Genomic DNA, 9,440 nt, shown 5'->3' on the forward strand with positions numbered 1-9,440 from the left:
CTCTTTGGAACCTCCCTTCAGGAAGTTGAAGGCTGCTATCAAACCCTCCCCCCCACCCCACTCTTCGCTTCTGCAGACTAAACAGACCCAACTCCCACAGCCTCTCCTCATAAGTCATAGGCTCCAGCCCCCTAATCATTTTGGTTGCCCTCCGCTGGACCCTCTCCAATGCGTCCATATCCTTTTTGTAGTGGGGGGGCCCAGAACTGGACACAATACTCCAGATGTGGCCTCACCAGAGCCAAATAAAGGGGAATAATGACATCTCTGGATCTGCTGGCAATGCTCCTCTTAATGCAACCTAATATGCCATTAGCCTTCTTGGCTACAAGGGCACACTGTTGACTCATATCCAGCTTCTCATCCACTGTAAGCCCCAGGTCCTTTTCTGCAGAACTACTACTTAACTGGTTGGTCCCCAGCTTGTAACTATGCTTGGGATTCTTCTGTCCCAAGTATAGGCCTCTACACTTGTCCTTGTTGAACCTCATCAGATTTCTTGTGGCCCAATCCTCCAATTTGTCTGTGTCACTCTGGACCCTATCTCTGCCCTCCACCATATCTACCTCTCCCCCCAGCTTAGTGTCATCCGCAAACGTGCTGAGGGTGCAATCCATCCCCTCATCCAGGTCATTAATAAATATATTGAACAAAACCGATCCTAGACCCGAACCTTGGGGCACTCTGCTAGAAACAGATCGCCATCCTGACATCGAACCGTTGATCACGACCCCCTGGGCCGGGCTTTCTAGCCATCTTTCTATCCATCTTACCGTCCATTTATCCAATCCACAATCCCTTAACTTGCTGGCAAGAATATTGTGGGAGACCGTATCAAAAGCCTTGCTAAAGTCAAGGTATATCACATCCACTGACTTTCCCACATCCACAGAGCTAGTTACCTCATCACAGAAGCTAATCAGATTGGTCAGGCATGACTTTCCCTTTGTGAATCCATGCTGACTATTCCTAATCACTTTCCTCTCATCCAAGTGCCTCAAAATGAATTCCTTAAGGATCCCTTCCATGATTTTTCCAGGAAAGACTAACTGGCATATAGTTCCCTGGATTGTCCTTCTTCCCTTTTTTGAAGATGGGCACTACATTTGCCTTTTTCCAATCATCTGGGATTTCTCCCGATCTCCACTACTTTTCAAAGATAATGGCCAAAGGCTCCTCAATGACATTTGCCAACTCCCTCAGTGTCCTCGGATGAGTTCCTAACCTGTTCTTTACCCACCACAGGCTGTCCATCTTCATCCCATCTTGCGTCACTTAGCGCATTAGTCTGGGAGCCGACCTTGTCCGTGAATACAGAGGCAAAGAAAGCATTGAGTCCTTCAGCTTCCCCCACATCATCTGTCACAAGTTACCTCCTTCATCCAGTAGGGGCCGCACACCCTCTCTGATCACCTTCCTCTTGTTAACATGCCTGTAGAAACCTTTCTTGTTATCCTTCACATCCTTAGCCAGTCACGATTCCATTTGTGCTTTCGCCTTCCTGATAATCCCCCGGCATTCTCGAGCTATACATTTAAACTCCTCCCTGGTCACTTGTCCAAGTTTCCACTTTTTGTAAGCTTCCTTTTTGTGCTTAAGTTCACCAAGGAGTTCCCCTATAAGCCAATCCGGTCTCCTACCATGTTTGCCTCTCTTGCTACGCGTTGGGATGGTTTCTTTCTGTGCCGTCAATAAGGCTTCTTCAAAATACTTCCAGCTGTCCTGGACTCCTTTCCCCTTCATGTTAGCATCCCAGGGGATTCTGCCTATCAGATCTCTGAGGGAGTCAAAATCTGCTTTTTGGAAGTCCAAGGTGTGTATTTTACTAGTCTCTTTTCTTCCTTTGGTCAGGATCCTGAAATCTACCATCTCATGATCGCTGCTTCCCACGTTGTCACCCACCTCCACTTCCCCTATTAGTTCCTCTCTGTTTGTGAGCAGAAGGTCAAGCTGCGCACAGCCCCTGGTAGGATCCTTCAAGAAGTTATCCCCAACATTCTCCAAAAACTTCCTGGATTGTCTGTGTACTGCCGTATTGGTTTCCCAACAGAGGTCAGGGTGATCAAAGTCCCCCATGAGAACCAGGGTCTGTGATCTGGAAGCTTCTCTCAGTTGTCCGAAGAAAGCCTCATCTACCTCATCCATCTGATTCGGTGGCCTGTAGCAGACACCAACCACAACATCACTGCTGTTGTTTGCTCCTTTAAACTTAACCCATAGACTCTCAACAGGCTTTTCTCCCTCTTTATATTGGAGTTCAGAGCAATAGTACTGCTCTCTTACATATAGTGCAACTCCTCCTCCTTTTCTCCCCTGCCTGTTCTTCCTGAACAGTCTATACCCTTCCATGACAGAGCTCCAGTCATGCGAGTCATCCCACCAAGTCTCTGTTATCCCAATTAAATCATATTTCTTGGACGGGGCCAGAGCCTCCAGTTCTTCCTGTTTGTTGCCCAGGCTTCTCGCATTAGTGTACAAACACTTCAGGTGTTTGATTGCCCTATCTTCTCCATTCGAAACAGGGGTCCTCCTTTCTTGCTCCTTCCTCTCTGCATTTCTTCCTGGTATCCAACTTTCCCACTCCCCTCAGGGTTTTGGTAACTATCCCCCAATGAACCTAGTTTAAAGCCCTCCTCACTAGGTTTGCAAGCCTGCCCGCGAAGATGTTCCTTCCTCTTCATTAGGTGGACCCCATCTCTTCCTTATAATCCTTGTGCCCAGAACAGAATCCCATGGTCGAAGAAACCAAAGCCCTCTCTCGGGCACCACCTGCTCAACCACGCATTTACGTCCTCAATTCGACGATCCCTGCCCAGTCCTTTCCCTTCAACAGGGAGGATGGACGAGAACACCACTTGTGCTCCAAATTCTTGGATCCTTCTTCCCAGCGCTACATAATCTGCAGTAACCCGCTCAAGGTCATTCTTGGCCGTATCATTAGTTCCCAGGTGGAGAAGCAGGAAGGGGTAGCGATCTGAAGGTTTGATCAGCTTCGTAAGCTTCTCAGTGACATCCTGAATGCGAGCTCCCGATAAGCAGCACACCTCTCGAGATTCCAGGTCCGGACAGCAGAGGGATGGCTCAGTCCCTCTTAGGAGGAAGTCCCCGACCACCATCACCCGTCGTTTTCTTTTGGGGGTGGTGGCCGTTGAACCCCCATCCCTAGGACTACGCATCCCATGCCTTCCAGTAGATGGTGTTCCCTTCTGGTTTCCTCCTTGTGAGGTCCCTTCCAAAGCTTTCAGCACTGCAGACCCTGTGGAGAGAGCTTGAAAGCTATTACTTACCTCTATAGCATTGGGGGGATTCTCGTGTTAGCCTTTTTCTCCTTCGAGAAGTTACATGCTGCCAGTTCTCTTCTTGGTCACGTACTGCCCTCTCTGGCTCCTCTGCCTGCCGTGCTTGAAGGATTAAACACTGCCTTCTATCGAGGAAGTCTTCATCCTCTCTGATCGAGCGTAGGGTCGACACTTGGGCCTCCAATCCTCTTAAATTTTTCTTCCAAAATGTTGACCAGCTTGCACTTTGTGCAGATGAAATCTGTTCTTTCTTCTGGGAAGAAGACAAACATGGCACATGCTGTGCAGGTAACAGCAGCAGACCCATCACCATCCATCGCTGCTGTCCTGGAGAAGGGATTTAAAAAGAAAGGCAAGAGAACGTTACACCCTTTCCCCTCCCCTTCCCAACTCCCTCTCTAAACTCCCTGTTAGCACTCACCTGTTCACAAGCTCCTTGGTCGCTTGCCCACTGCCTTATAAAGCCCTGGAGTGCCTGAAAGTCCCTCCCCCTACCAAGGCTCAGCCAATCAGCAGAGGCTTCTAGAATTCAAACTAATTAGAAGCCAACAGTTTCCACCTGCCAATCACAGCTAATCACAGCACAAACTCCACCAAGGGGAGGGGAAGGGCAATGGAGAAGTGGAAAAAAAAAAGCCTCACTCACAAACATAGGGGGAAAAAAACAAACAAAAGCAAAAAAGAACACACAGGAACACTCACTCCCAAACACAGGCTCAGCACACAGCAAGAAAGCCCCAATAACAACACACACTACCCTCAAGAGTCCTGTATCTGCTTCTCCTTTACCTGGAGAACTCCCTCTCTAAACTCCCGGTCTATTCTAAGATTTTTAATAGACCGTGTTAATAATGAATTTACAATATTTATTATATTTATTCTACGATTTCTAGTTAAACGTGTCAGAAATATAAGGATGGGAATGGCAAGGGGAATAGTCTCTATTCTAAAGATATCCAGCTACACTAATTAATAACAATAATAACTACAAACTCTATGTACTACTAAAAACAACTACAACACTAAGCTTATACAACAAAGAAAATCAAATCATACATACCAACTTACACAGCAGATGGAACATTTCAAAGATATCCGTTCGGTTGCGCCTGAGAGTCGGGGGAGGTAGCTGGTCAGTTGATCATGCCGGCAGTGCTTTGGAGTATACGGGAAGGCACACACATGGTGGTACGTGTCTTGTGTAGACCTCCTCGAGCGAACTGTGCGATGGGTATTTATCCCCAAATCTGCACATTGCTTTCCCGCTTGCATATTACCATATATGGCCCAACAGTCACCAAGTGGGGGTCTGTGTCCCAGGGGTTGGGCCGAAACTGTGCAGGTTTCATGCGACCAGGTAAGCCCTGCAGTTCTCACACCAAGGTGATGGGTGGGAGAGTATGAGGCTATTTTCCCCTTTTCACACCTTCCCTGTTTCTAAAGGCAATGGCATGCAGGAAGGGTGCGGCCGGTTTCTCCCAAGGTGTACTGCAGCCCATTACAGCAAGAGCGGCCTGGACAAACTTTTTTACTGGGGTGGCAGTTTTTTCTCTAACACTTTCCAGTCCGCTTCACTGTTCCTTTCTATACTGCCTCCATCCTTTAAGTTGCACTGGACTCCTTGTTGTTTTTTCTATGTACTGCAACTGCATTTTTTTAAATTACTGCAAAACAATCAAGTGTCCTCTGTTTCTACAAGCCAGAATGACAATACTGAACTCACCATGACAATTACAGGGTGGAGAAGACAATGTCACTAATCGTCCCCACCACTGCTTAAAAGGTACATTTCCCATTGAGGTCAATGGGGCTCGGCTATTTTATATGTAAAGCTGAGAAATGTATATGTCAATAACATGATAGCAATGCCTATATTGTGTAAATAATTTCTAATAAGAATTGCCAAATGAGACCACTTCCCAACCTGCTTACAAAGGGCCTGATGCAATTTAAACTTTAAGCTGGCATTGGGCCCAAAGCAACCTGTTGATATTACCCAAGAAGATCCAATTAACATTTAGTCACCCTTCAAAAATATAAGGGACCAATCAGTAAAAGCCCTACTGCCTGGTGGAGGTGATCTTTGAAGAAAATTGGAGACTTTGAATTGACTGCTGGCAGCAGCACTTTCTCTCACTGGACGTGGGGTGTTTAGCACAGGTTTCACTTTGTGTGTCAGAATAACTCAGAAATGCCTTGTCACAGCTAACTCCATTCAGATCTAGGCAACATGCAGCCCAAAGACAGAAGAACAAAATCCCTTGAATCTGGAAGTCAAAACATCTCACCGCTTCCCAGACTTCACAAAGGGCTTGTTCACCCTGACACACAAGTCATGACAACCATGTCTGAAGAGAGACGATACATCGTGCCTCTCTGTGGACAAGTGTTTTCATGTGGCATTTTAACATGCTATTAAATCTCAGCTGCTTGGATGAGGAAGACTCACAGAGAGTTTGTCCATAATCCACACTGGAGTGATGCAGTGATTTCACTGCTGTGGTAACAGACCGGATTTCTCTGTGGGCTCTTGTGGAGCAGCAGGGAGCATAGGGCGGTGTCTTGGGGGGAAAGGCTGGGGGTGCCTCTATTTCTGTGGTTCTCAAACTTTTTGGTCCATGGACCACCTGTCTCAATATAAATCTTTCTGCAGACCACCAGTTGCTAATGGAAACTCACTCTTAATTACACCCAAACCATTTTGCTAGAGCTGTAGCTAGGGAGAATGGTTTAATTTAAATTATTGAACAGATTAAGTGTTTTAACTTTCTTGTATTAGTTTATCAAACTTCATTTTAAATAAAGTAAAATATTAATTATTTTATTTTATGTCCAACACAAAAGGTTTCAGTGTTTCCTTTATTTATGGCAGGGGTGAACAACCTTTTTTGGGTCGGGGACCACTGACCCACAGAAAAATCAGTTGGGGACTACACAAGTGAGAAACAAAACATCTCCTCCCAAACCCCCCAACCTTCACTGATGTGGCCCCCAGCAGAGGCTCCTCACTCCTCTGGCACTCCACAGGACTAGGGCAAGGAACCAAATTTTCTTTTATGGTGGATTTTATGGACCCCCTTAGGTTCTGGGGTGGGGACAAAAATGAGAGGTTCACTGTGTGGGACAGGAATGGGGTATAGAATCTGGGAGGGGTGGGGTGCATAAGGGGAAGAGGTTGTAAGGTATGGTTGGTAGGTAGGGTGCAGAAGCAAGCTGGGAGTAGGGTGTCTGGGCGGGGGGAGGGAGCAGTAACAAGTAGCCAGGAGGGAGGGTGCAGGAGCAATGGTGGATGCAGGAGCAAACTGGGGGTAGGCTGCCTGACCAGGAGGGAGGGTACAGAGTCTGGCTAGGCAGGAGGGTGCAGTAGTGGACTGGCAGTAGGGTGTCTGACCAGGAGGGAGGGTGCAGAGTCTGGCCAGGAGGGAGGGTGCAGGAGGGGACTTGGGGTAGGGATAGGGGTTGGACCTCCCTGGTTTGGCACCCTCGGGACCTGACTGAGCCTGTATTGGCTCCTGGAGTGGCACCCCTCCTCCCCCCAGGCCAGCTTAGCTGCGTGCTGGTTCCCTGTGTCCTCCCGCAGCCCAGCTGAGCCCCACACCAGTTCTCTGCACCTCCCCTTGCAGTTCAGCTGAGCCACGCATCTGTTCCCTGTGCCCCCCCCCCACCCCAGCCTAGCTGAGCTCCATGCAGGTTCCCTGCACACCCTCCCTAGCCTAGCTGAGCCCCTATCGGAGGCAGCAGGCAAGAGAGCAGGAGCTGGTGCTGGGGGGAAGACGACTTAAAAGCCAGATGCCCCAGCACCATCTCCGCAGGAAACAGGGGAGGGAGGGGGCTAGCAGGGACTGGGCATGAGCCAGGAATCAACTGATTCCTGGCCCGCACCCAATCCCAAATGCTGTGCCTCTGCTTTTTAAATGTTTTAAGAGCGGGGGGGGAGGGGGACGGAAGGGGAAGAGAGCAGAGGAACCCAGCATGAGACAGGACAGCTGATTCCCAGCTCACTGCCAACCAGACAGGGTCTTAATATATTTAAAAGGCAGAGCCGCAGCATTGTTAACTCCCAGGCTGGGAGCAATCCCTACTGCAGCTCCCCCATTTATCAATTGATTACATTTGGACTCGCCATGGAGCAAAACTGCCCCAACAGGCATGTGTGGAGAGACTGGGCTGGGGACAGGCTGTGGCTCCTGCTGCAGTAGCTGGGGCACACAGCCCGACAAATTCATGGGAGGGACGGGGTGTGCATAGGGAGGGAGGAAGGGGGATAGGGTGTATGTGGGGATGGGCAGTGCAGTAAAGGGGAATGATGAGGAGGATATAGGAATGGAGCCAGGGGGATGGCCAGTGTGGGGGTGGGGAGGAGTTAGGGAAGGATGGGGGCAGGAGGAAGGAGGTGGGGGTAGGAATAGCTGAAACAAAAAACAGGACTATGTAGTACTTTAAAGACTAACAAGATGGTTTATTAGGTGATGAGCTTTCGTGGGCCAGACCCACTTCCTCAGATCAAATAGTGGAAGAAAATTGGCATGACCATATATAGCAAAGGATACAATAAAAAAAAGAACAATATGAAAAGGACAAATCAAATTTCAGAACAGAGGGGAGATAAGGGGGGGGAGGTAAATGTCTGTGAGCTAATGATATTAGAGGTGATAATTGGGGAAGCTATCTTTGTAATGGGTAAGATAATTAGTGTCTTTGTTGAGACCTAGGTGTAAAGTGTCAAATTTAAGCATGAATGACAGTTCAGAGGATTCTCTTTCAAGTCTGGTGTTAAAATGTCTTTGAAGCAGGATGCAGGTGGTTAAGTCCTTGAGACAATGCCCTTTCTGGCTGAAATGGCAAGAAAATGGTAGGGATAGGCAGCGTGGGGAGAGGTTAGGGAGGATGGTTAGTAAAGGAATGGAGGCAGAGAGATGAAATTGAAGTCCAGGTTGCGGGTGGCAGGGGGTGGAGGAGAGCAAGAGCCTGGGCTGGCCTGGCAGGGAGGGGGAAAGCTGGGGCTGGCCAGGTCTCGGCCCTGCCCAATGGTCAGAGTGGGGAGAGCCAGGACTGCCGGCCTTGGCACAGCAGCTGCAGGAGGGGATGGGGTGGGGGCAGGAAGTGGACAGGCTGCAGCTGCCAGGCCCTCCCCAGCAGTAGGGGGTAGGGGTGGGGCTGCCTTCCCCCTGAAACAGGGGATTGGCAAGCATAGCGAGCAGGGGGCACCCCCCATAAAACTTGGAATTACTTTTTCATTTTAATTTAAGAAGTTGCATGTGTTTTGGGAATGACGCAAGTGCCATATTTGGCTCCATACAGAACCAGCGGTTGCTGACCCCGGACCTACACTTGACTGAATTCTGCCCTTCTGTACAACTCAGGGCAGCGCCTCTCTTCAAAGTGACCCGAGTGCCTAGCGCACAGCGGGCAGAAGCGAGCGCGGAAAGGCAGCCCCGGGCCATCCGCCGCGAGCTTTGCTCAGTTCTCCGGGGGGAACGGAGGCCCCGGCTGGGTTACCGTATTTCTTGATTCCAACGTGCATCACTGAATTTACTGCGCTAACGCACACCGCGCTGTGATGGAGCCTTGCCAATAGAGCGCTTAAACCTTCGGTCTCAGCTGAGCATTACCGTATTGAACGGCAGGGTGGCGCTTCCTGGCCGGCAGGCACAGCCCTGCCTTACTCAGTAGGCTAAGGACACTACCATATTTACTCAGTGAAACACGCAGCTCTAGGGGGACATTACCGTATTTACTGAATTCCCACCTGGAGATCTACACCATGTTTAATGGGCGAATCACGAAGACCTGGCTCAGCGCGCCCTCAGCTTTAGATTAGTGAAGCACTAACCGTGCCCTGAGGCAGGCTTTGCCGCATTCATGTTGGGAAGTGGGAAACCCGGAGTCCTGGGTGTGCACTGCCACATTTAATGGACTAACCACGCCCACGACTGGCCGTTAGCATAAGCAGCCCAACCTCCACTTTACAGCATGGATTGACGAGGCGCCTAGCGCCTGCCGCCGAATTACCGTATTGACAGGCTTGAACGCAGTCTTGATTCAACGTTACTACAGTTAAGTGTTTGTCGTAATTAATAGGCTAAACACGCCACCATGCTTGGCGTTACCGTATTTACCAGTTAAACGCGGAACCGCATC

This window comes from Pelodiscus sinensis, chromosome 4, assembly GCF_049634645.1.
Source record: "Pelodiscus sinensis isolate JC-2024 chromosome 4, ASM4963464v1, whole genome shotgun sequence".
NCBI classification, from domain to species: domain Eukaryota; kingdom Metazoa; phylum Chordata; order Testudines; family Trionychidae; genus Pelodiscus; species Pelodiscus sinensis.